We start from the raw sequence: 26,802 nt of genomic DNA, 5'->3' as shown, positions 1-26,802 counted from the left end.
TATTTTGTGTTAAATGTGTTCATGTTTGGGATAAAATGTTTAGTTAGTTATTCTCACGCTCCTTTTGCTCCTCTCTGATAAATCTCTGACTTATATTCGTAGCGCAGTTAGTTTAGTTTTATTTTGTCTGTTCCACAGAATCAGAAAATAGAGTTCTATTTATACTTGTATTTTTCACCAACCTTATCTCCGATAATGATGCATATATTACTGTAGAAGGCAGACATACAAATCCGAAGAGAGATAGAGAGCAGGAAGAAGAAAGTAAGCTTTAAAGTCTATCTGTTCCCTGACACTACATTAAGAACTCATCACTCATGTGAAATCAAAGAGTGATCACACTCACTTCCATGTCAGACCCCTACTGCAATACGAGACTTTAAGAAAAGAAAGTTAAGGTAACCACTTCAAGCGAATAAAAATGTTTCGATATAATTAACATTAGGAAGACTTTGATTACCAGGAAGTAGAAACAAATTTCAAGTTTCGCGTAGAGATAAAAATATTTTTCTTTACATTAATGATAACATCCAAACAACAAAGAAGCTAGGAGTGTCATAAAATGTAACACAAGACTTTCTCAGTCTCGAGAAATAGTGCCATTCAGACTGTTTTATGAAACTCCTGAATAATCCTTCATGTGACTCTATTATTTGGTAATTTTTCATATATTACACTTGCAATGATTAGCAAACTAAAGGTAATCCTTAAACATTGATTTTGCCAATAGTGTCATTCTACTTGAAATCTCTTTAGATTATATATTTTTAATAAAACATGAGAAATATATTTCATGGGCTAATTTGTGCTTTGGGTAAAATCATACTTCTGTATCCATAATGATACCTGGTTTAGTGTTCTCACAATTTAGGACTCCTACAACACAAGTGTTATCCTTTTGCTTACCACAAACAGTAGGATATAATTTTTATAGTTTGTATCCGTATATTATGTGCCTCCAAACAGCAAGTTCAGATAGATGGGGAAAAAGAGTATGTTTGACAAAATCCTAGGAAAGGGAATGAGTAGGGAGGAAGAATAATTTCTTGCTTTTCTAACTTTGGGCCAATAGATTTGGATGCATTTAATGTATATACATTGTTGCAGACTCCCAGTGTGTATATATATTTATGTAGTGTTACCCAAATCATATATATTGTATAATCATTAATTCACAATTTTATATTTATGGAATCTGATGCGCGACTGCCTTCTCTGTGTTCGACTTAATATGAAGCCCACGAATCTCTGTCAATATTCATTTTAATTACTCTAATAATGTTAGCTGCTGATGGCTTTAGTCTCTCTCTCTCTCTCTCTCTCTCTCTCTCTCTGTTGGCAACCTGAAAGACAGTTCTCAACTAACTCAGCTCCCAGGGTGCCATCCACAAGGGATTGTCACCTTGCTGTGGATTGTGACCTCTGACCCTACCACTTTCTTCCTGTAACAGTACTACCTTTGCACATTTAATGAACTTTGTACACAGTTCAAAAGATGTCAGCACAGAGAAATGTAAAGTCCAGCTGTGAAAAGTTCCATTGTTTCTATACATCTAATCGACCTTTCCCATTATAGAAGATAAGAAAAAAAAATCAATAAGGTTACTTGCTAGCCAATCCAATGCAAGTTTTATTATTAATATGCTAAACATATTGCTTTCAAGGCATTGACACCTAAACACTGCGAGAAGTATCAAAATTACTTCTCATTAATAACCATTATATTAATCACTGTTGCCCAGAACTAGAATCTGACTGCGAAATCCCCTGGTGGAAATTGCTATAATCGTTCAAACTACAGGAATGAATATTTTTCAGCATAATTACTGCTGTCGTCTTATTGAAAAATATCCCATTAGATGGCAGCTTTTAGTTACGTAAATCGTGTTGATTAATTTTTAATTTCCATCATTTATATGACATTGCACAAGTAAAGATCTTTGATAATTTAAATGGTTAGCTGAGCAATTATTAAAATAACTTACAGCAATTCAGACATTCATTTACTTACTAGAAGTGCCATACATCATTAACTCCTGATTAAAATAAAGTTTGGGAGATTACAAGTGCTGAATTGATCACTAAGATATGTATTTTCAGGGTGTTTTATAAAAATATTCATGCCATGTAGGATGCCTCAGCTGTAATGATAAAGCTCTCACATAAATGTTTTAAAGAAGGGAATCTGAATTACATTGGCAATATGGCATCCCAGCTGAGTGCTCAAGTATACATTTGTGCCTCGATGCAGACAATTTAAATGGTCTTTAACATTACAGTTTTTAATCACCCCAGCACCACTTTTGTTTAAAACAAACCAAAAGTTTCAGTACTTATGAGTGAAAACTGAGTCCTTGGTCTTAGTTGTGCATTTTGTTTTTTATTGACTTGTTGGAATCTTCATATTAACTGTGGATTCTTAGGTAACTTTCAGTTTCTTTAGCCATAAATTGGCTAAAGTAACTGTACTTAGCCTGTAAAGCTGTGCTACGGGTAACATGACTCAAGGGATATAAAGGGCATTGATAGTGTGTAGGACACAGTAAGCAATAAATAATGATTCTCATAGTATTTTACAGTGTAATCCTTCAAATATACAGCCAGTATACAAAGATAAGTGTTTTTATGTAGAAAAATAAATATCCTGGGACGCCTGGGTGGCTCAGTTAGCTAAGTGTCCCCAACTCCTCATTTTAGTTCATGTGGAGCCCCACATCAGACTTTGTGCTGACAGTGCAGAGGCTGCTTGGGATTCTCTCCCTCTCCCTCTCAGCTCCTCCCCAACTTTCTCTCTCTCTCACAATAAAGAAATAAACTTAAAAATAATTAAAAAAAAAAGAAATGTCCTTTTGGTCCTTAATACCTCTCTATATTAGTCTCCATATATTAAAAAAAAAAGACAAAAACACCCATATACTTGGTTTTCAGCCATGTTGTCTGCCAATTCTTATGGTTTAGGTAAACAGAATAGAAATTGAAAAGTGGATGAGTAGCTATAAGAAACCACATGGTGTCACAATTAGTAAGTGATTACTTCCAAGTCCCATGGGGAATACAGGAAACCCAAAGAAAGAATTAAGTCTAGAATATTGCAATATTACAAACCTAAAATTTACACTTTGAGATTTCTTTCTGGAACAGAGAAAGGTTTTTTTTTTGTTTGTTTGTTCATTTTCTTTCTTTCTTTCTTTCTTTCTTTCTTTCTTTCTTTCTTTCTTTCTTTCTTTCTTTTTTTAGTTGAATGGTTTAGGGGGAATTGGCAGGGGTCAGAATTTTTACATTTCATTTTCTAAAAATCAGGATGAATTTGTTAAAAAAATAAAATTTTGCACACAAATCTTTATACACAAATATACAAAAGAATTTTGTAAAATAAACTCTAACAAAGGTCAGGAAGTTGTTTTCATAGGGTTTTATCTCAAAATATTCATAGCCCAGTTGGCGAATACAATTTAGGTTAATAATTGCAATGTACAGTGACAATGCTAAAATACATCCAAAATTAGTAGCGGTTAGGAAGGAAATTCTAAACTGGGTTTAGAGGGATTTTAGGAACCTTCTTAAGATCAAGACAGTTGACGGGATATTGAAGGATGAGAATTTGCTAGAACAGTGTTTGGGAGAAAGGCATTCCAGGAAAAAGAAACATGGTGTAGAAATGAATAGCGTAGTAAGAGTGCATATGATTCCGGGTGCCTAGTCCCTGGAAGATTCTAGGGGTTCAATAAGAATTTGTTGAATGAATCAGTGAATGAACATGTCAAAGAATGACAGAAAATGGAAGAAAGGTCCTAGAAGCGTTTTTTTACAAATTATTCTAAAAAGCGAAGGTAAAGACCTTTGTCTTTATAATTTTGCCTATTTTTCTCTATATTTTTGTGCTTTTTTTACCCCCATTTCTCAAGCTTTGTTTTACTCTTTGGATTCTTTCACAAATGTTATCCATAAGTGCTTCCTGAGTTCATTCCTCTTTTAATCCCCCGATGTGAAATTCATTTCTGATACTTCTTTGTGTGCGTTCCTGGACCTATGTGCCCAGACGTAGCCTTCAGCTCTTCCTGGCCCTGCACTGTATCACATTGCTGTGAGCTGTGGTTCTTAGGCTTCCATAGAAATTGCTTCTTGGTGGAGTTCAGCCAAGGGGTGACACTGAGACAAATTAGAGGGCAGGATGAGAGAAGCCAGTGTGCCTCTACTTCTGCAGAGGTTATGCTTCCACCAAATTCCATATCCTGTCAGATACATTCGCCATGCTTCCATCTCCCATGTGCTGACCCTAACCTGGGCTCCAATAATACCATTTCCTCCAGTTGTCTCCTTTGAAGGATTCTGAGATCATTTTTAGAGATTTAAATACAAAATATTCATTATCTAGTTCAATAACTGTGTATAAGGTGAAACTGAAGGTAAGAAATATTAGCTTACCTCTCCAAAGTTTTATGTACTAATAGATATTAAAACAGAGTGAAAACATCTGGTTTTTTTAAAAAAAATTAATGTTTGTTTATTTTTGAGGGAGAGAGAGAGAGAGAGAGTGAGCGAGCAGGGGAGAGGCAGAGAGGGAGTGAGACGCAGAATCTGAAGCAGGCTCCAGACTCTGAGCTGTCAGCACAGAGCCCTACGTGGGGCTCGAACCCACAAACTCTGAGATCATGACCTGAGCCGAAGTCAGGACGCTTAACCGACTGAACCACCCAGGTGCCCATAAAAACATTTCTTTGATTTCTCATGCAGGATTCTTTACACAATACTACCGTGTCACTTCTTTGAATGTATTTGACAAAGATATTACACATTACAACTAACGTGAGAAGATTTGAAAAAAAAAAATTGAGGAAGAAGGAACAAAAGAAACGTTGTGTCAGAAAGAAATGCTTTTGACTTCACTTAACAGAAAACTAACCATAGATTAAACAAATGGGGATTTCTTTTTCTTACATATGAACCAGTCAGAGTTAGGCAGTTACTGCCTTTAGCTCAGGTGGTCTACGATGTGGTGGTAACATTTCAGTGATTCCTTTGCTGTGGTCTCCATGGAACATGCAGTTCCAGATATAATGTCCATGCCTAATGAAGAAAGAAAATAAGGCTTCCCAAGCCAAGTCTATCCCTTTTTATCTTGAAAACAAGTTTTTCTGGTGTTCTCAGAGGACTTCACTTAAACCTTATTAGCTAGACCCTTGACATAGGACCACAGTTATAGTGGAGACTGAAGAAGTGAATATTTAGATTTTTTAGTCTCCTTAGTGAAGGTTGCAACTGAAAAGAAGGCTGAGAGTGAGTTATGGGTTAGCCAGCCAAGAAAGAGGAGAAAAAGTGAACAATTTTAACCATAGATGAGTGAGCAAATGCCAGCTATGAGAGATGTAAATTGTGTTGTTGAAAAACCTTTGTGTTAAGAAATAACGTGGCTAATGTCCAAGTTTGGAACAAATGAAGTTGAAGGTGTTGGACAAAACACACAAGTTACCAGACACATTTTCATTTGTGGAAACTGAGGCTCTGAGAAGGTGGATGAATTGTCCCAAGTTAATGCACCTGGTAAATGACAATGCCAGTTTTCAGGACTATCTTTGTTTTAACTCTGCTGCCTTCCAACTTTGTACTATCCTATATAGTCGTGATGTGGTTTGTTAGCTGCTACCAAAGAATTCTGTAAGTTTCTTATGCATACAACGAATACATACAGTTTTTATTGTCCCCCACCTCCACAGGCTCACCGTGACTTTCGTACTTCAAAGCTGCTCTCTACCTTTAAAAAAAAAAGATTTCATTTCTATGAAATATTCATAGAAAGCAAAATAATAATAGTTTAGTTTTCCCTAAGAAAACTAGTTTTCCCTATCATCTTTTAGGAATGATACTGAGTTTTGCACAACACAGAAAATAGATTTTAATAATAGGGCAACTCTCAAGATAATTTAATAATAACATAGTCTGTGTTCACACTTTGGTTCACTGTTGCCCTCAAGAGATTGTTTGCACTAAACTGGGATAGTTTATGCCTTCTAAGTGTATTATACATAATTAATTCTGATGATTTCTAATAAAATATGGAATGAAACATAGTAAATGTAACTAATATTTTGTTCATTTTGCCTACTTGAATGTTACATAAATATCCCATTTTTATTCAATTATATTCCCTACCGCATTTAATTTTTTTTAATGTTTATTTCTGAGACAGAGAGAGACAGGGCATGAGTGGGGGCGGGGCAGAGAGAGAGGGAGACACAGAATCAGAAGCAGGCTCTAGGCTCTGAGCTGTCAGCACAGAGCCTGACACGGGGCTCGAACTCATAAACTGGGAGATCGTGACCTGAGCCGAAGTCAGTAGCTCAACTGACAGCCACCCAGGCGCCCCTTCCCTACAGCATTTAGTCTGGTATCTAATACAGAAGAGAGGCTCACTTACCATTTTTTACTGGATCCAGGTTGATATTTTTTTTCCTATCTATATCATTATTGGAAGGTGACTCTTCTATTTTTGCTTACATGCCTGAAGTGAGAGGTGCATTGGTTACTCTATCTGTAGGTTTTCAATTTTGGACACCTCCTATGGAACCCTCCTCACTGAACTTCCTTATATTGGAGTTGGTTCTGTCCTTGGTTAGGCTTTCTTTTAGAAGACACTGTTGCTTAAAGACAAGATAGTCTATTTCTTCACATGTTTTATATTAAGTGAAAGCATCGGGCTGTATGTTTTCAGAGGCTAATGCAGTTTTAGTATTTGGTATTTACATGATATTTTTGTTGACCGTTCGCTATGTCTTTTAACTATTTCCTGCATGGTTGGTTTTCAGATCTTTTATCTCAGTCATCCTTCACCCAAGCCTACTTCAATTTAGAGAAGCATTTTAAAGTAGGGTACTCCAAATTAAAAGCTACAATAATCATAAACCATGCAAATAATAACAGCTAATATTCACTAAAGTCTCATGTGCCAATTTTTTCAGAGTTTTGTGTGCATCCTTCTGTTGAATGTTCACAATGAATTTTTGAAGTAACTCTTCTTATTGTCCTCAGTTTATGATAAGAAACAGATTCTTGGAGATTTCGAAGTTACCAGAAGCTGTCCAAAGCTGAGGATCAGTGGATCCTCTCCTATACGCATTGGCTTTTATTATCTTTGCTATATAGTTTTATTTAAAAAGTTGTTAACACAAACTTGTTCCCTCTGTGTTAATGGCTTCATTCTTCTGTAATGACCAAACATTTAAACAAGGTTTTAAAACTGCATTTTTAAAGCATCGTGTTTTAAAAACTTAACATTATTTGGTGAAATGTTATCACTTTACTGACTCATAATCTAATTTCTGAAAATACAATATTTAGGTCAATAGTACCATCTAACAACCTTAAGAAAATTTTTTTTTTGCAGATAACAATCTATATGTTAATAGGCTATAATCACATAATAGGGCAATATTAAGCACATTTTCCCCCTAAACATTGAGCATTTTTGTAGGATTTAATGTTGGGTTTTTAATATTTATCCAATAATTTAATATTCTCATACATGCACCATACTCCCAGAATTAAATGAAGCAAATAGACATTCCTCTATCTGTGAAAGTAAGTGTTTATTCAGTCCACTTGCAGTGCTCAAAACATTTGTCACAGTACTTAGATGAGAAAGCGAGAGACACATTTTTGCACAGTTGATTTATTTGAAAAGTTACATGTATTGCATAAATCACTTGATTTAGTTTTATAGTAAGCAAGATGAGAAAACACATGAGATTTCTCTTGAAGGTAGACAGCTGAGATTGAATGGCAATTTTGTTAGAATTATAATGTCACTTTTTAAGTTGACTTCATGTTATTTGTTCTTGGTTTAAAATTAAGTTCCTTTTCAGGCAGCCTTATGACCAGTATTTCAAAATTCTGAACTCACAGGATCACATGGGGAGGGGGATGTTCCAGAGTCAGTCACATTAACACTAATTTTTCTGAGGTGTTAATATTATTAAAAGAGAAAATATTCCTATCAGAAACAAGATAAGTGATATATGTGACTGCTGTCATCTTTTGGAATAGTCACATATTCACCTGGATTTCCAGTGTTGTGACCAATTCCCCATTTTCCATTTGAGTAGCCCTCCCACGAAGCACTTCATATTCCTTCTTATGAATCAGTTATTGGTCAGTGTTAAATTTCTAAAGTCCATCATCCACTCTGCCTAATCCTTATGTTCTTCATAGCTATAATTTAACAATAAACAACCAGAACAAATTATAGAACTGTGTACTTTATGCAAAAATAATTTTTTGAGATACGTGTTTTAAAAATTATTTTACCTATGATTTCTTGTCAATGCCGAGATGGTGAACTAGCCAGGGCTGGTGGCTTTCTGCCTCCAGAAACAACCTGCAGGAGCTATGGATGTGAAAGGTGGGTTAGGAATTAACAACCACCACCACAAAATGGTCCCTTTGGGAAACCCTAGAAAGAATAATAAATGCCTTTATCTGGGCATATGGTTATAACCTGGGGAACAGAATTGTGGGGAAAATCCTTTTAAACTTTGCTCCCTGTCCCCATCAGGTGCTGTGCTTTGGTTAATAATAGGGCCTTGAATGGGTGAATAATTTATATATAGAAGCGTGGACTGATCAACTCTACATTCACTCCTCCAAATCCTCTGGCCTGATAGATTTTAACTAGGCACAAGGCTCACCACCAATGTCATTTCACCGTCGAGAGTTAAAAGATAATCCCTGATATTCACTATTGGCTAGTGGAGTGGTTTCAAAGGAGAGATCAACACTGAGTCCTGTCCTGAATCCACACCCCCCCCCCCACCCCCCCATACTGCAGGGAGAGTAGAAGTGCCCAAGAGAACACGAACTCATAGTTGAAAACAACTAAACCCTTATGGGGAAAACCTCTTCAAAACAAAGATATCAAACTGAAAAATTTATGTTACTGACTGCAGAATTATTGCCTAATATCTTCAGGCATTAAGAGATGATAATAATATAAACAAGATTATTTTAACCATCCACCCAATGCAGATTGATTTCTATAGCTCTGAGTTTGCCAAAACCAAAGGAAGGGGAGCAAAATATTTGTCACTTAAGTTGGAGGCAGTTTACTGTAATCATCAAAACAGAAAATAAAGAAATTTTTGTCCCTGTTCTTTCATTTGATTTTTGAGCCCTTGTTTTTTTTACTCCCAGAGTACTGATAAAAGAACACTAAGACAGGGTCAAGCCCCAAACAAGCAATTCCATAGATTGTGTGGTATGATATACACTTACCAAACTTAATACAAATTTATTTACATTTATTTTTTTTCCGAATAATAGGTACACATAATTAAAACATTTTTAATGTTTATTTAATTTTGAGAGAGACAGAGTGTGTGGGGGAGGGATAGAGAGAGAGGGAGACACAGAATCTGAAGCAGGCTCTAGGCTCTGAACTGTCAGCGCAGAGCCCGACTTGGGGCTTGAACTCACTAGCGATGAGATAGTGACCTGAGCCCAAGTCAGATGCTTAAATGACTGAGTCACCCAGGTGCTCCTAGGTACACATAATTTAAAAAGAAAATTCTAGAGATTAAAGTTTAATGCAGCTGTTTCCTACATGGCCCTTCCTTTCTCCCAGTTCCCTTGCTACAGCAATGACCTATAAACATTCAGCAGTAACTTTTGATTCTTCTAAAATATAGGTTCCATGAGGGCACACACAATATCTGCATTTTTTTTCAATGTTTATTTATTTTTGGGACAGAGAGAGACAGAGCATGAACGGGGGAGGGGCAGAGAGAGAGGGAGACACAGAATCGGAAACAGTCTCCAGGCTCTGAGCCATCAGCCCAGAGCCTGACGCGGGGCTCGAACTCACGGACCGCGAGATCGTGACCTGGCTGAAGTTGGACGCTTAACCGACTGCGCCACCCAGGCGCCCCAATATCTGCATTTTGATGTAGGATGTTGGAAGCTTTCTTCAAACGTCTGGCTCTCCTGTTTGTTTTTCATGTTTAAGAATGATGTACTCAAACACTGACTGAAATCTGGCATGGGAAAGGGCTTAATAAAGAGTGTAATAAAATTTTAATGCTCAGTGTTTGAGACTCAAATCAACTATTTTAGTTTTTCCCAGTTTTATTGAGATATAATTGACATATAATGCATTAAAGTGTACAACATAATTTTATATGTGTGTTTAGCAAAACGATTATCATCGTAAGTTTAGTTAACATCCACCACCTCACATAGTTCGTTTTTTTTTCTTGTGCTAAGGACTTTTAAGATTTATTTACTTATAACTTTCAAATATACAATATAGTATTGTTAACTCTAGGCACCATGCTGTATATTCCATCATTAGAGCTTATAACTGAAAGTTTGTACCTTTTGACCACCTGAACCTATTTCTCCTAATTCTTACCCTCCTCTTCTGGCAACCACCAATCTGTGTTTCTAAGAATTTGCTTTGTTTGTTTTTTAAATATTCCACCTAAAAGTGAGATCATGTGGTATTTATCTTTGTCTGACTTACTTCACTTAGCATAATGCCCTCAGGGTCCATCCATGTTGTCACAAATGGCAGGGTTTTATTTTTGTGTGTATGTGGCTGAATAATATTCTATTATTAGGATAATATTCTATTATTAGAATAATATTCTATTATTAGAATAATATTCTATTATTAGAAATAACATGGCTTCCATGTCTTGGCTGTTGTAAATAATGCTGTAATGAACATGTGGGTGCAGATGTCTCCTTTAGTTAGTGATTTCATTTCCTTCAGATATATACCCAGAAGTGGGATTGATGAGAATGTAAATTGGTGCGGCCACTATGGAAAACAGTATGGAGGTTCTCAAAGACTTAAAAAGGGAGCTATCATAGATCAATTAAACTTTTAAGCTTTTAAGGTATAGGATTTATGTTTCAGAAGGGAGTAGAGTTGCATATGTGTGCAAGGCATTTAATTGAACAGAATAGAACCGTTCTGTTACTTCCTTTGGTGAAAGGTGTGGAACACACATAGTTGAGTGCAGATGTTCTCTCAGAGTACAGGAAAAGGTGAAGGGCTTAATCATGTCCTATAGCCCTAGGCCTTATTTCTGTTCTCTGTCAAATCTATTTCCCAGTCTAGAGGCTCTCCGGGATTCTGCAGGTTTTAGCTTCTTCCTCCTTGGTTGGATTCCCTTCAGACATTTTCTAGGCTATGGTTTGGTATGTCCTGTAGGTGGCTTTCTTCATTCGTTTAATGACATCCAAGTTATTTCTCATTTGGCACATATATGTTTTCTTATTAACCGTTAACTATCATTTGTAGTATTAATGTGGGTCTTAGAAGAGAAAGTGGAGAAAAAAAAAACATGGGGTAGGTCTGTGACTTTTATGTGTGGCTTTCATGAAAATTTTCTAGTGTGGCTCAGTGTTCTGGTTTTTACACCCCTGAGAACTGCCATCTTAAGAGACCGTAGTCTCGACTCATCAGCTTACGTTACTTCAATTCCTAATAAGCACGGAGGGACACTAACAGTTCTTTATAGGACTATCTCAAGCAATGTAAGGTAAAGTGTCAACAATTAGCAGTTGTGTTTGCTAGTGCTTAAAGTGCAAGGCAGAGGAGATGGAAAGGAGCAGGATCGTGAAGGATTGTGTCTAGCAGCTCAAGGCACTGATGCTTGACATGTCAGCCTCCAGGCATCACTGAAGATTTGACTATAGAGCTGATTGAACAGGACCTCATTTTACCTTTCTATCAAAGGGACAGACCAAAAAAAAAAAAAAAAACCAACAATGAAAAATAAAGTGAGAAGGTGAAAATGTGGTCTCCGACGACGGAGACGTAATAGGTTATACAACAGATTTCATTTCCTTGCTGATGGAAAAAGAAAAAGGACTTTAGCTGCTTCAGAAACAAAAAGGTGATACATAATAAAGCTACAGAGAGAGAAAGCAGAGGCCATCAAATGCAGCAAATAAATGTGCCACTCACTGCGCTCCTATTTGGGTAGAGAATGGGTGGGGCTCTGAGCACTTTGTAAATGAAAGAAGACACAGTCAATTTTGCAGCCTTTGCACCTGTCAAGAAAGTAGCTTGTTATGCTAGCAGCAGTAGTAATAATAATAATACTAGTGACTTAGGGAAGCTGTATTTTTTTATTTCTTCTGAACCTTAATATACCATTTTTCTAATGTTAGCAAATTTCCCATCTGTGAGTGAGTAATTCTGGATGAAATACAGTAGGGCTTGGAGGAAAGAAAACAGATCTGGGAGTGAGATAAATTTGGTCTTGGCCCTACCTCGGCTCAACTCTGCTGTCCTGAGGAAACTCACAGAGTCCTACTTTTTCATTTTACCTTGAAGGGGTTTAGCTCTATGTTGTGCCTCTGAGACCCAGGGTTCGATAAAGGCTGGCTAAGTTTTCAAGAGCTGAAAAACACTGCCACCACCATCCTCACTTTTCTGCCACCCTCCGCAACCTCACACACACACAGACAGTGTTTTTGTTTTGATCAAAATGTGTGTTATTTTTCCTTACGTTTGTAGGAGATCATTTTAGATTGGTGAGTTAAAGACACACAGGATTCTTTCAGCCTTCTTGCTGAGAAGTTGGGTAGCCACAGTTTTTGTGTTCACAAACCCTAGCAAAGTAGCATATCATTTCTACATGTCACGTTTAACAATCTCGTTACAAATTAAAACAAGTGGAAAATAGGAAGGAATACAAATGCCAGTGGAAACCACTCACTTTTATGAATACAGGTGATCTGAACGCGTTGGCTTGATTTATATATGCAGGTACTGCTTCTACAGAATACAGAAAGGACTAATGACTAGTTCGAGGCACCCTTGAAAATAATTATTCCCATGTCCTCTTTCTGCCCTTTTTCTCCTTGGTGGTCCTCAGACATTCTTTTTCTTTAATAGCACCAGAAGTAGTGGGGGGTAAGAAGAAGGGGTAGACAAGGCGATTTTGTGTACAGTTATAGATATGGCCTTTTGTAGTTTAATTTTTGAAACTGCAGCCTTTAGTTCTTTGAATCTATTTACACAGATGTTGGGGAAGACGGCTTGTAACCATCTACCACTGGCCTTATGGTCACCTTTGCCTTAAAGCAATCTCTGGGAGGTACATTAAAAATGATTGTATTAGACATCCATTTCTAAAATACCATGTTTTTATTCCACGTTGTCCTTTTGGAATGTAATCTAACCCATATTCTTTAGACAAGGCGTGTTTACTTAGTATTATATGATTAGTTCATTTGGAGACCTATGGTTTTCTCATGCTAATATGAGTAGTCTATACAATATATATGGGGCAAGCTAACACATATCTATTATGCTACTTAAATGAACAGCTAAAAAATGTTGGAATTGAATTTTGACATATGTCAACAATTAACACTAAAGAGATAATAAATCTTAACCTGCTTTTTAGGTTTCAGACTTTGATATTAGAGAAAATATTTTCAGAAGGTCATATTGAGCAAAACACTAACTGAAATGTAAAAATGTATGAAAACATATATCATAGCTCAGCAATATTATTAAAATTAGCAAGAGATCTTGCTCTACATTTTTTTTTAACATTTTGCTGCATTAGCTACTATAAGGGACATTATAAGGATGCAGTGAAGCAAAACTCTAGTCTTGTTTTTAAAATCTTGCTTTCTCATATGTTGTTGTTGTTAATATGCCATTAAATGAGTAGGTCCTTTCTGGTGCTTCCTATTAGGGATGTTTTCTGTTCCTTGAGATTTTGCAGGTGCACATGTCCCGCTGCTATGCCAAATGCCTTGTCCCAGCGGGAGTTTTTACCTGGCCAGGTGTCATGGCTGCTAAGTCGACAGAACACTGAAGTTGAACGGTCAGGGAGATGTGTGCAGCGTGGTTCCCACCCACCAGGTCAGAGATTTTACATATATGATGGTACCGAGAAGGCTGCAATAATGACTAGGCAGTTTCTCTACTTTCTTCGCAAACTCTGATCTTGCTCACTAACTGGTCATATGGACCCCCTGCTGCTAAGCCTAATAACTGCAGCTCACATGCCTACATCTTTTCTCACCTTTTTACCAGGAAGGAAGCATTGTCTTTGATTGTCCATCAGGACTAATCCTTTCTCAGCATGATACTTGTTAGCATAATTGCAGAGAAAGAACCAAAAAAGTGCATTATGAGTTGTTCCTTTTTAAAAGATATATGTAATTTGGATGAAAAAGGCATTGTATATATTTCACTAATTCTAATAGTTAGGGTTTCTTTCATTATCATATTTTTCAACCTTTATATTTTCATTATTTGTATGTAATTAGAAACCCTACTCACCTCCAAGAAAACTTTGTAATAATCTCTATTAATATTATTTTAATCCAGAGAAGTTTCTAGCTAATATTTTTAAAGACTCTTAGCTCCAGGAGAACATGAATTATGAAAAATTCTAGTTACTTTTGGATCACCTTTGCTCATACAATTGAGTTATTCATGACTTACATGGAAAGATCAAATGAAAGAAATTAGTTTTGAGATCTCTTTCCAAAAGTTGTGAAATCACTCAAACCCTTTTTATTTCATTTCAGAGAATAAACTGAGAAAGCTCCCTTGTCCATAAAGGGAATATGCTGCCAGCCCAGAGAGTAAGATAAAATGAACAACAAATATATACTTAAATAAGGATAAATTACATTTACTAGAATAATTATATACTTGAATTTTTTTTTCTTTTTACATTTTTCTAAAAGTTTATTTAAGTAGTCTCTACACCCAGTGTGGGACTCAAACTCATGACCCCAAGATCAAGAGCCACATGCTCTACTTGACTGAGCAAGCCACGTGCTCCATACTTGAATTTTTAAAAAAGCAGAAGAGACTTCAAAATATATTATTAATAGAGAGAAAATAAAAAATATGATATCTCTGTTTAAAGAGAATGTAACTTAAGAAGTTTAATGTCAGTGTTCAAGGTTAAAAACAAATACCGATAAAGGTTGTAGGAATGGAGAACCAAAATGTACATTTGTCCAAGTATTTTATAATGTTTTTCTTTTTTTTAATCTGGGGCTTTGTTTTACCCAACTTGTACGTAAAGAAAAAAATATAAGATTAAAAAAAAGAGATTTTAAAGGGTGAAATTAGGGACTAGGACACATCTTGACAAGTGTCAAAAATATAATTAAGATTCCTGAAATCGTACTGAAGTGAGAAGTTTCTACTTCCTTTTCACATTCCAATAAATAAGTGGTAATATATTTTGGTAATATTATTCTTGCCAAACTTTTGTTGCTGTTATTTTTTATTGGTATTGCTTGACTCTCGATGTTTGAAGACACCATTTTATGATAATAGTTTAAAACAACTCTTGTCCTGGGCACCTGGCTGGTTCAGTTGGTGGAACATTGGACTCTTGGTTTCGGTTCAGGTCATGATTCCAGGGTCGAGGATTGAGCCCCACAGCAGGTTCTGTGCTGAGTGCAGAGCCTGCTTAAGATTCTCTCTCTCCTTCTGCCCCTCCCCCTGTTCACTTTCTCTCTCTCTCTCTCTCTCTCAAATAAGAATAAAAATAAGTAAAAATATAGCAACTCTTGTTCTGAAGAGGATAAATCTTGATGCATTCATTATTTTGTTAGTTTTGCACAGTGTTTATCATTTCACATGGAGGCCATGACACCAGGCAGGGTAAAAATTCCAGGGAAGTTCTCATTTAATCATAGCATCTTAACATTAAAAAAAAAATCACATTTATTACAAGTGAGGTAAGTTTTATTGAAGTTGAAATATACAAATATACAGTTTAAAGTTAGACTTCATGAGGTTTTATTTCCATTAATGATAGAAAATAATTAGAAATCAAATGGTTTTTATTTAACTCATTTCAAACATGTTTTATGATGTAACATTGAATTGGAGTATTGGGGGATTTACCCCAAAGCCCAGATTGAATTGCTGTATACAACCTCACTTTTCTGCTCAGTATACTGTAGTCTGTGATGTCTTCTCACTTAATTTTATGAGTTAGCCATTTCCATTTCCCGTCATACTTCTAGAAATCCTGATAGGCTTATCCATGCCTTTACTAGGGAATCTGGGACTGGACCGCTGCCCACTGATCTACATGTCATTTATTTTTATGCTTAGACCAGCTCCCCCCCAAGTAGCTACTGCATGGATATTCCCTATCTAAGCACACAAGACCAGGATCTAATGTTTGAAGACATTTAAATGAGGTCTTTGAGGTAGCATAAGGGGTTTACAGGAGAGAGAACAACAAATCAGACATTGGAGAATGAGTTTTTCTTTGTTTAGCTTTTACTTTTAATTATTTTGTAGTTTGCCTTATCATAACTGAGAGATCTAGGATGAAGAAAGTGGCCCCTTTCACTTTAGACAAAACCATCTCACAAGACCCAAATACTTACGTCATTATTGACCTTGTATGAGTTCTCCATGTCTGACCTTGCATAAAAATGTTGCGGAACTCATACACGCATACAGTCACAAAAACCAGTAATATTTTTAAAAGATAAATCCACCCTCAAAAATGAAGCAATTAAAAACAGGAAAAATTTTATCAAAATGCTGCATTTGTCGGGGCGCCTGGGTGGCGCAGTCGGTTAAGTGTCCGACTTCAGCCAGGTCACGATCTTGCGGTCTGTGAGTTCGAGCCCCGCGTCAGGCTCTGGGCTGATGGCTCAGAGCCTGGAGCCTGCTTCCGATTCTGTGTCTCCTTCTCTCTCTGCCCCTCCCCCATTCATGCTCTGTCTCTCTCTGTCTCAAAAATAAATAAATGTTAATAAAAAAAAATTAAAAAAAAATGCTGCATTTGTCTTAATTCAGACAAATTTTCATGTTATTATGCAGAGTACTTTTCCTTGAGGCTCGTTGTCCTGGCCATCGGCAGTATAGATTTCTTTTCTTTTCTTTTTTTTTTTTTTTAACCATCTTATAACCAAATATATCACTTGGCTAGATTTTCCAGGATAGAATCTTTCACTGAAGGGACAACAATTCTTGAAAAAAGAGAGCCCCTCCTTAGGCTTTGAAATTAATTTGACTAAGGTTAAATATATGAAGGTCAATCATTAGGGTTCAAGTTCAAGTTCTGGTACTGTCATTCCTCAGAAAAGTGACTCTGTATAGGCAGAATTTCTCAAGTTCGTGATCTATTGATATGGAAACTGGTCCTGAAATATGAGCAGTAGATGCATTTCTCTTTTCAATGACAATCCTGGCACTGAGTTAAGGGGTTCAGGACCTTGTCTATATACCCAGATGAAATCAGACTAAATACATGAAGGATATTTTAATACATACTAGATTTTACAAAATTTCTTTCTCTGCTGTAATCATTTTATGTGTGTCTAGTTCAAAGTGGTCAGATATTTGGTTGAACATTATTCTAGATGTTTCTGTGAAAGCATATTTTAGATGAGGTTAACGTTTAAATCGTTAAATTTTGAGGTAAGCAGGCTACCTTTTTATCATGTTTGGTGGGCCTCATCTAATCAGTTAAAGGCCATAGCAGAAAAGACTGACCTCCCCAGAAGAAGAGGAAATTCGCCAGCAGACTACTTTTGGACTCAAACTGTAACACTTCCCTGGGTTTCCAGCCTACTGGCCTAGCCTTCAGATTTTGGACTTGGCAAATCTTTACAATCATGTGAGCCAATTCCTTTAAATCTCTGTCTCTATATATGTATATATAGATGGATATATAAGTATATACACACATCTATATACATATACATGTATATGCAAACATATATATGCACAAATATGCATATATACACAAATTCTGTTGGTTCTGTTTCTCTAGAAAACCCTACTTAATGCAGTTGTCAAAGCTGTTATTGTTTCTACTCTTAAAGATCCCTTGATATTCTCTGCCACCCCTAGCTTTATTGATTTATACTGACATGAAATTGTATGATGATTTGATACAAGCATATACTGTAAAATAATTACCAAAATCAGGTTAACATATCAATCACCTCACTTAACTACCATCTTTTTTGGAGTGGTGGTGGAGTAAAAACATTTAAGATCTATTCTGTCAGCAACTTTCAAGTATGTAATACAATATTGTTAAGTATAGTCACCATCCTATACATTAAATCCTCAAGACTTACTCATCTTAAAACTAGAAGTTTGTACTCTTTGTTCAAATCTCCCCATTTCCCCCAACCCCCAGCCTCTGGAAACCACCATTCTACTCTGTTTCTATGAATTTGACATATTTTTTAGACCCTACATGTAAATGAGAAAATACAACATTTGTCTTTCTTTGCCTGACTTATTTCACGTAGCAAAGTATCCTTACGATCCATCTATATTTTAAAAAAAGATCCATCGATATTGTCACAAATATCAGGATTTCCTTATTTTTATGGCTGAATAGTATTCCAGTGTGTGTTTGTGCATGCATGTGCATGCATGTGTGTGTGTGGCTGTGTGGATGAACAGACCACGTTTGCTTTATCAGGAAATTACCTTTGAAAGACACCTGGGTTGTCCACTCACTGCCAATGGACACTTCTATTGTTTCCGTGTCTTGGCTATTGTAAATAATACTGCAGTGAACATTGGGGTGCAGATATCTCTTTGAGATAGTGATTTCATTTCAGTTATATACAAGAAACTGCATTGCTGGATCATAAGGTAATTCAGTTTTATTTTTTAGGAACCTCCATACTCTTTTCCATTGTGGTTGCACAATTTACATTCCCATATCATTTCCACTGTTCATCTGAGACCTCAGACTCCTGTGGAAATCTTTGTAACTCTTTTGATAAGCAACCTCTCTCTGTTCCATGTTCCAATCCTACCTTTTTACATCTATATTAAGATAGAAGAGAGAGAAAGAGGAGAAAGGATATATTTAATTGTTTCTGGCTTAGTATTTGTGAAAGCTTAGTATTTGTAAAACTCTCAATTGCTTTTTTGTAGGTCCATGCAAAAATCCTTAATTTATTTCCCCTTACTAATGAATTAAGTGTTATTTTCTCTAGAGTCTCAAAAATATATCAATATGGCATAATTAGCTCTTTAACTTGTTCCATGTAATTTATTCATTTAAAGAACAGCCGAAATGACTCTGTATGTTATTTACATTACGAAATCAGATATTTTCAGGTTACCTTTTTTCATTCTATTTTAATATTTAACAGTCTGTTTTAGGTCAACCTAAGTGGTCAAATGCTTAGTACTTGAAAAGAAGAAAGAATATTAAAAAAATTAAACTGTAGCCAGTATCTGTCTTTGACAACAAAGCTGACCATTTTAACTGTATAAATTTAGTTACAAAGAAAGTATACACATATTAAAATCCTGTTGCTCACATTGTACATACATGTGCCAGTGATATCCTAGGGACATTAGTAAAATAGATCAGCCATTGAATGATAACTAAAACCTTAATGCAAATAGTGCACTGGAGAATTTTTAAAACAGCATTTGTACACGTTGGATGGTCTTGCAGTTGTACTCTATCTTTTGCATGTGAGCGTGTCTGTATGAATTTAGATATTTAGAGAGATTAGATAAGGGCCAAGCAATTGAAAGTGAGAATTTCTCTGAAATGAAAAAAGAACAGAATTAATTTTTAAATTAATTTTCAGTTAAACAGGAAAATGGGATAAAGATTTCCCCTATTTCAGCGAAAAGATGTAGAGCACTTTTCAAGCAGAAAAGTGCTCTCTCCTGAGTGACCCAGTGTTGGCCTTTACTGCAGGAATAGATTTGTTTTGGTAGACCGCTGTAGCCAGCTACCTGCAGAGAGAAGGGAATCCTAGAAGAGAGAATTCTTAATACAGTAGTTAAATATTCTTTCATTTGGTGAAGTTATCCCATATGGTATGCTCTTATTTTCGGCATAATTTATAGACTTTAATTTAAAAACCCTTTATTTCAAGAGAAATAAAAATAATTTTAAATTAACAAGAGAATTGCATATCCTCCATGAAAAAGTTTTCACCTATTCACATCTAACAAGTCCACTCTGGAATGGCTGAGAACAAGATGTAAAATGAATGAAAAACGAAAATACAGCAGAGTGTACCAGATGTTTTTCACGTGTTGGCTGCACATATATCTTTCTTTGTTAGCTTTTAGTTGCAGATTGAGTGCAATGTACATCATTTTATTCACAATAGATGGCTATGTATCATCTATTCACATATGGATATCATCTCTCTCAAGATTTATTGAAATAGTAAGATAGGAAAACACAACGTGGTATATATGCCGAATTCTGTATAAGCAAATGCGAATTATGTAGTTAGATGCTCTCTTCAAGGGATTTCTTATCACTATCTCACTGGGTAGTGTAAGGATTAATTAGTTAAAGTTTGAAGGCTCTTTGAAGCTAGAAAACACTATGCAAGTGCGAAGCATTATCATGGTTACTTGAGAGTGAGGCATAAGTGATTTGCAACCTCATCAGCTCTTTGAAATGTGTGTCTAGCCTGATTCACAGTTTTCTCTTACAGTGTTTTATGGATTGGAAAGTTCTTATCAGATTTTGAAGATGAAACATGTTCTACTGAAATCATATTAATCTGCACAATCTTTTTTTCTATGTATTTAGTCATGTTTCTCAAAATAAAAGGAAACTTGAGATATGATTCTGACGATAATTTAATAAAGCATGATTTTGACATCCATTATAACTCATGTATTATCGTTAGATTGACTAAGCTGTAGTCCTCTTAATTAGTGCAACCAAAGTCTAGTTCATTTGCATGAAGGTAGCTATTTCCATCTTTTATACTTATATAAAGCTTATGTAGATTTCCATAAAGTTTATATAGATTTTAGCAGCATATTTTAATCATTTCTCACTGTAATAATGTCAGTTCTGAAGTATTATTTGCTATGTCTTTTAAGAAGATGTTTAATAGTTAAACATAATAATGATTTCCTTTATGCATAAGTCAAAATCTGCCTACCTCCTTCTCCCACCTTCTCCTCTATGATCGTAATTGGTAATGTGCCAAGAACAGTGATATGCTGATTATACATTTTATTTCATATTTATAAAAAGTTTTTCCTTGATAAAGTGCCATATTTTCCAGGCGTTCTTTTTCAGACTCCTTGGAGATGATCATGAGGGTAGGGGATTTTTTTTTTTTTTTAAGCAAAGTAGTTAGGTAACAAGTGGATTCCGAGTTAAACTGGATATTGCTCATTATGAAACTATTTTGTTTCTGCGTGAAATTTTAGAACATAAAATACAAAATAGTATAATAAATACCTATTTGTCCCCACCCAGAGATAGCTGTTAATGCATACCTTCTTCCATTTGTATTACATTCAGTTATAGTTGTAGGATATCAGCTTTGATCCATTCCCTTTCCCCTGTCCAATGGTGCCATTATTATGAACCTAGGGTTTAACTTTACCTTCATGTTTTCATAGTTCCACTGGAATATATAGGTTTATAAATAATACGTATTAGTGTTTATGGGTTTTTAATGTTTATGTGACTATTATCATAAGGCACATATCAGTTCATTATTTTCTTTCCACTTAATATTCTTGTTGGGAGCTGGGCATATTGATACAATAGATCCCAATTTGCTATATTCTGTCTTGTTCCGTGATGTGTTTATTCAAATGCTGTAATAAAAACCCTTCTTTATGCTTCCAGGTATCCCTGTGTAAGTTTCTAATGAATGCATAGAGAAGGAATAGCTAGGTTGCAGTGTGTACACAATTTCAATTTTGGGGAGATCAGACAAACATCCTCATTTGTTCCCAGCAGTGCGATTTAACTACTCTTATCCACAAATCCTGATTGGCTTTAGCATCTGTCCTGGATTTTTCTTTTCAAATGAAGTAGTATCATCAATTGCATCTATAAAAACTAGCGTGGGTTTGTTAAATGTCCATGTTGTATAGCTTTTGTCATGGCTCCATTAGAATACTGGGCAATAACATGTTAACAGAGTTCTAACCTTAATACAGGGTTAAATGTGAAAATTGGCTTTAATTTTTCAGATCCATTTCAATTAAAATATAGCTAATGCCTCCTGTTCAGGGACAGCATGCAGAATGCTGGATGATAAAGCAACATGGACTGGGTCAGTCAGCAGTGGCTAGGAACAATGAACTCCTTCCATTCTTGTACAGTGGTGGTGGAAGTATTGGACGTAGTTTTTCATGCCACCCATTTAGCTGAAAATAGCAGGCAACCATATGGTGGGTTTAATAAAGGAACGAGGTGTATGTGAATAATGTGCAGAGGACGGAAGCTGAGCACACAGTGGTTAACTGACCTTGCTACAATGGTTTTGTCAACCCCAAACACCTGCAGCCCTTTGTTTGGTAACGATTACTTATTTTAAAACGTTTCACCAGTGAGTTAAAACAATAAAAGTGCATGTTTAATTAAAAACTGGGTACTGAATTACTGAATTTCCCTTTCAAAAAAGTTTATGGCAACCGTAAAACTTACACAATATATCTGTTGGTCTTTTCTAGCACTTGTAGGGGCCTGAAGCCCTAACAGTTAAGACCCATCTCATAAAATTCAGAAGATAATAATCTAAGGGAAAAAACAGGGGTTGTTATTTCAAAAGTTAATAGTTGCTTTAAGCAAACTGCCTGAAGATGTTCTTTTTACTGGTAATATGTGAATCTGGAGAGAGTGTGTAACTGTATCACTCTAAGAAGCATGGCTTTTCATTTAGATCAAATTGCTGTTTTCTTAAATAAATTGTGTTCATTTTTTATTCCAAGTCATTTCTTCACTTATGAAATATGCAGCAATGGCTGTTAATATGTGAACTCCATTAGCAGCAGAGGAGATTCACGAACAATTGAATATTGCCTTTTAGGTATTTCACACAGAAAATTAGATCTAAAAATGCTTCAACTGAACATCCAGTTAATGGAACCAAAATAAAGCTTTGGAAGTTTATTCTCCTAGAAATAAAACATTTGACAATATTATGAATGCTTTTTAAAGTTCATTCAAAAAAGTAAACATTAGGGGCGCCTGGGTGGCTCAGTCAGTTAAGCTGTTGACTTCGGTTCAGATCATGATCTTGCAGTTCATGGGTTCGAGCCCCACATCAGGCTCTGTGCTGACCGCTCAGAGCCTGGAGCCTGCTTCAGATTCTGTGTCTCCTCGCTCTCTGCCCCTCCTCTGCTTGTGCTCTGTCTCTCTCTGTCTCTCAAAAAGTGAATAAAATGTAAAAAAAAAATTTAAGTAAACATTGGTGATAACTCTTGCTTGGTGAGACACAGATCAACTTTGGAGAAGATTGTAGATAATTTCATAAAAAATCAATAACAAACCACATTAAATGAAATACAATTTTTCAAAAAAGAACCAAAGATAATTATGGCTAACAAACTGCTTTAAGTATATAAACATGTTCTAGAATAGTTATTCTGCTTGCTATTTTAAATGTTTAAATAAATATAAAGTTATTTTTCTGTTTTGCTTCAAGGTATACAATTATGGTTTCAAATTTTTGAGAAATTTCATTTTCAAAAATAATTCTGAAGAGAACTACTTATAAATCCATCAATGTAATCAAAACAATTTGTCAGTAAATAAAAAAAAACAAATACTAAATATCACACAATTTTATACATGTTAGTACACTGGTCTATTCTAGAAACCTCATGGTTTGCAAATACATTTTTATGGTCACCCTAGCTTTATGAGACATCATTAAATTTCTCTGTGGATTAATGCAACAGATTTATTCCTTGTTGATGGTTGGTATTACTTTAAAAGTGGCCAGGATAATGAATGAAAGGTGGAACTTCATGTGATTTTGAGTTGTATCCTTCTAATTATTAATGAGTTTGAGCCTCTTTTTTCTTATTAGTGATGAGTGTTCTCTTTATATTTGTCTACCTCCTTTTTTCTATAAGGTTAGATTGTCTTTTTTTCTCATTGATTTGCAAAAGTTATTTTGAGGTTTGGGGGATATTATTACTTTTTTCACATATATATAAATATATTTATTTAATAATGCTTACCGGAAGTTTCATGGACAGCCAAGGTAAACTTTGGAACCCATGATCTGAAGGTTTCCACACAGCCAACTCAGAAGTTATTCTGGGGCTATAATGGGAACTGCAAATTAATTAAACTATTTTGCCATTTTGGCAAGACATATTTAAAGATCTTCATTAAAAAGCTCTAAAGCACTAAACGCTGTCATAAAAAAATGCTGCATTTAAATAGCTATTTCAACAGAATCCCCTGCCCTTATAGAAAGAACCTACTTATTAAATGTTAATTACCTGGCTCTTAGATGATCCACTAATATTCACGATTGTCCTTTTGGTAATAAATAACCACTTAGCATATTTGTTAAAAATGCGGGTTCTCCCAGTCCTATCTCAGATCACTGAGTCAGCATTTCCAAAGAGAATTCTTCAGACTCTGGATTTTAAAAAAAGACTCAAGTCATTTTTATCTTTGGGAAAGTTTGGGAAACTCTACTCTGACACAAATAGCAAAAACAACGGAAAGCAAGTTAGAGTCAGAAAGAAATACCTATCTTCGTCCCACCTTGCTCCTTCCCCAATCATCTACCTTCATTTTCTTTCTCAATCTTGGTAAATAATGCTCCAGGCATCCAGCATTTCATGAGAGTCAGAAATCTGTTGGTTTGCAATTTAGCAAAGAGTAAGAAACCTATTTCTGAGCATTTTCCTTGGGAACATAAAATTTCTGGCTACACACTCATGTGTCAGTTAATGCTTATTTCTTGCTATAAAATAGCAGTATTTAACAAAAATGTTTTGCCACTGTGGCACAATAACCTCTGTAAATATTCCGCTTGCAACTAAAATTATATTGAAAATTTGGAGAATGACATTTTGAATTCCAGATATTTATGGGCTATAAAAAAAGCAGCTTGAGATATCAGAAGCTGTAATGAGAAGGGTTCTTATTCTTATTAATTCTAAACTGTTTTGTGTTGAAGTAGATGTGCAGGTATTGGATGAACAGGTAGGTCACTGAAGGATAACTGTAGTTAAAGTTGTAAAAGCTTTGGCGAGATTGCACATGGTAAGATCTCCACAGGAAATTTAGACCTTGGCTCAGCTGGGAGATTTCGGAGCCAAGGATATTTCTGATTCTTCCCTGATTCTCGAGTAGGCTCTTAAGGGGATATGGCAACACTATTGCGGAAAAAGGCCAATTTTGTAGTCAGATAACAGACTTTGAGAAGTTAGCGAACCGTTTTAAGTCTCAAATTTCAGGTTTGTGAAATGGAGTTAAAGATATCTACTACCAGAGAGGGTGGTTATAAAAATTATATAATAAAATAATGGCAATTGATTACATTTGCCCTGTACTTTTCCTTAAAACAAAGACCCCATTTAACTTAGTTACTCTGGATAGCTTGGTATGGGTATCTTTAAGAAATACCTTCCTGGTGATGAAGAAAAGAATAGTTATTCTGGCAAAACAGGGTACTTAGTTCAACATTGACTTTTCAGGGCTCCAGCTGTTCTGTAAGGAAATTGACATGACTTGCAAAAAAAAAAAAGTGGATAATTGTGGGTTATTTAGGAGACAGTCATTATTTACTATGTCTGTACAATTTTCAGAGAGGACATACAGCTTGCATTGAAGAGTGAGATGAGAAGGAGGAAGAGTCATTGAGAAAACCTTGCCTCAAGGGTGATCCTCTAAATTTCTAGTCTGAAATACGGGGTATATAGTTCCACTAACTTCTGAGCTAGAAGAAGACCAAAGGAGGACCCATGTTTTGTGGGCAAGATAAAAGGTCTTGTTTTGATACGCAGAGATATAAAGTAGGAAGTTATACACGTCCTGTCTGGCTGTCAGAGCAAAGATCTGACCTGGCATATAAATATGTTACTGGTCAGCATAGAAATGGTGTTTAAAGCGCCAACAACACATACACCTGGGAAGGAAAGCAAAGAGGGCTCATGATTAAGACCTAGCAATAACAACATATAAAGATTTGGTAGAGGAGCCAACAAAATACAAATAAATTTCACTTTAAAATGAATGGAAAAAAGACATTATTTTGTAAGAGGTATTGAGACAACTAGCTATTAATTAGCAAATTGGAGAAATAATATAATTTATAGAGTGTCTTTGATCAGGTATCCAAATGCAAAATGATGAAACCACTTACATGTGATAAGTGTATAAAATGAAATTATTTTTAATGTCAGCATTTTATTAGCCAAAATTAAATAATTACTGTAAATTCTGTCAGCAGATGTTTTCTGTTATTCCTTTGCTTTACTTCTGTATCCATATGTCATATAAACTCACCAAACAGATACTTCTCTTAACTCAATTAAATTTTTATTTAATACTCCCTCTCTGCTTTTAATATTTGCAACATCATATTCCTCAGTAGAGAAGAGATACAGAATTTGGGATGTTAAATTTAAAACGCCTTTCTTTAGTTTTTAGAGTTGGGCTTCTGAAATGTGGTTTATTTAGGGATTCTCATCAGACCTTGATTTTTCAGGTTTCAGTGATTGCTTCTCCAAAATAATCAGTGTCTGAAGGTGATGACTACAATAAAATTAAAATTATGCAGGCTTTTAAGAAAATTATGTGTAAGAGAATTCCAGCCTCTTAAATTTGAGTCCTTAATAGCATTGCTTTCATCTAAGTGAGCTCTCCTCTCACTTTCCCCAGAATTTCAATCTTGTTTTTTCCCTCTTAGACCAGATAATACAACTGAGAACATTGAGAGGCATGAGACCCGTTTTTAAAAATATTTTTTAATTTTATTATGTATTTTAGAGAGACAGAGAGAGAGAGTGTGTGTGCGGGAGGGAGTGGGGGAGGGGAGAGAGAGGGAGACACA

Source organism: Felis catus, chromosome C2 (assembly GCF_018350175.1).
Source record: "Felis catus isolate Fca126 chromosome C2, F.catus_Fca126_mat1.0, whole genome shotgun sequence".
NCBI classification, from domain to species: Eukaryota; Metazoa; Chordata; class Mammalia; order Carnivora; family Felidae; genus Felis; species Felis catus.
Note: the sequence above shows the minus strand (reverse complement) of the source record.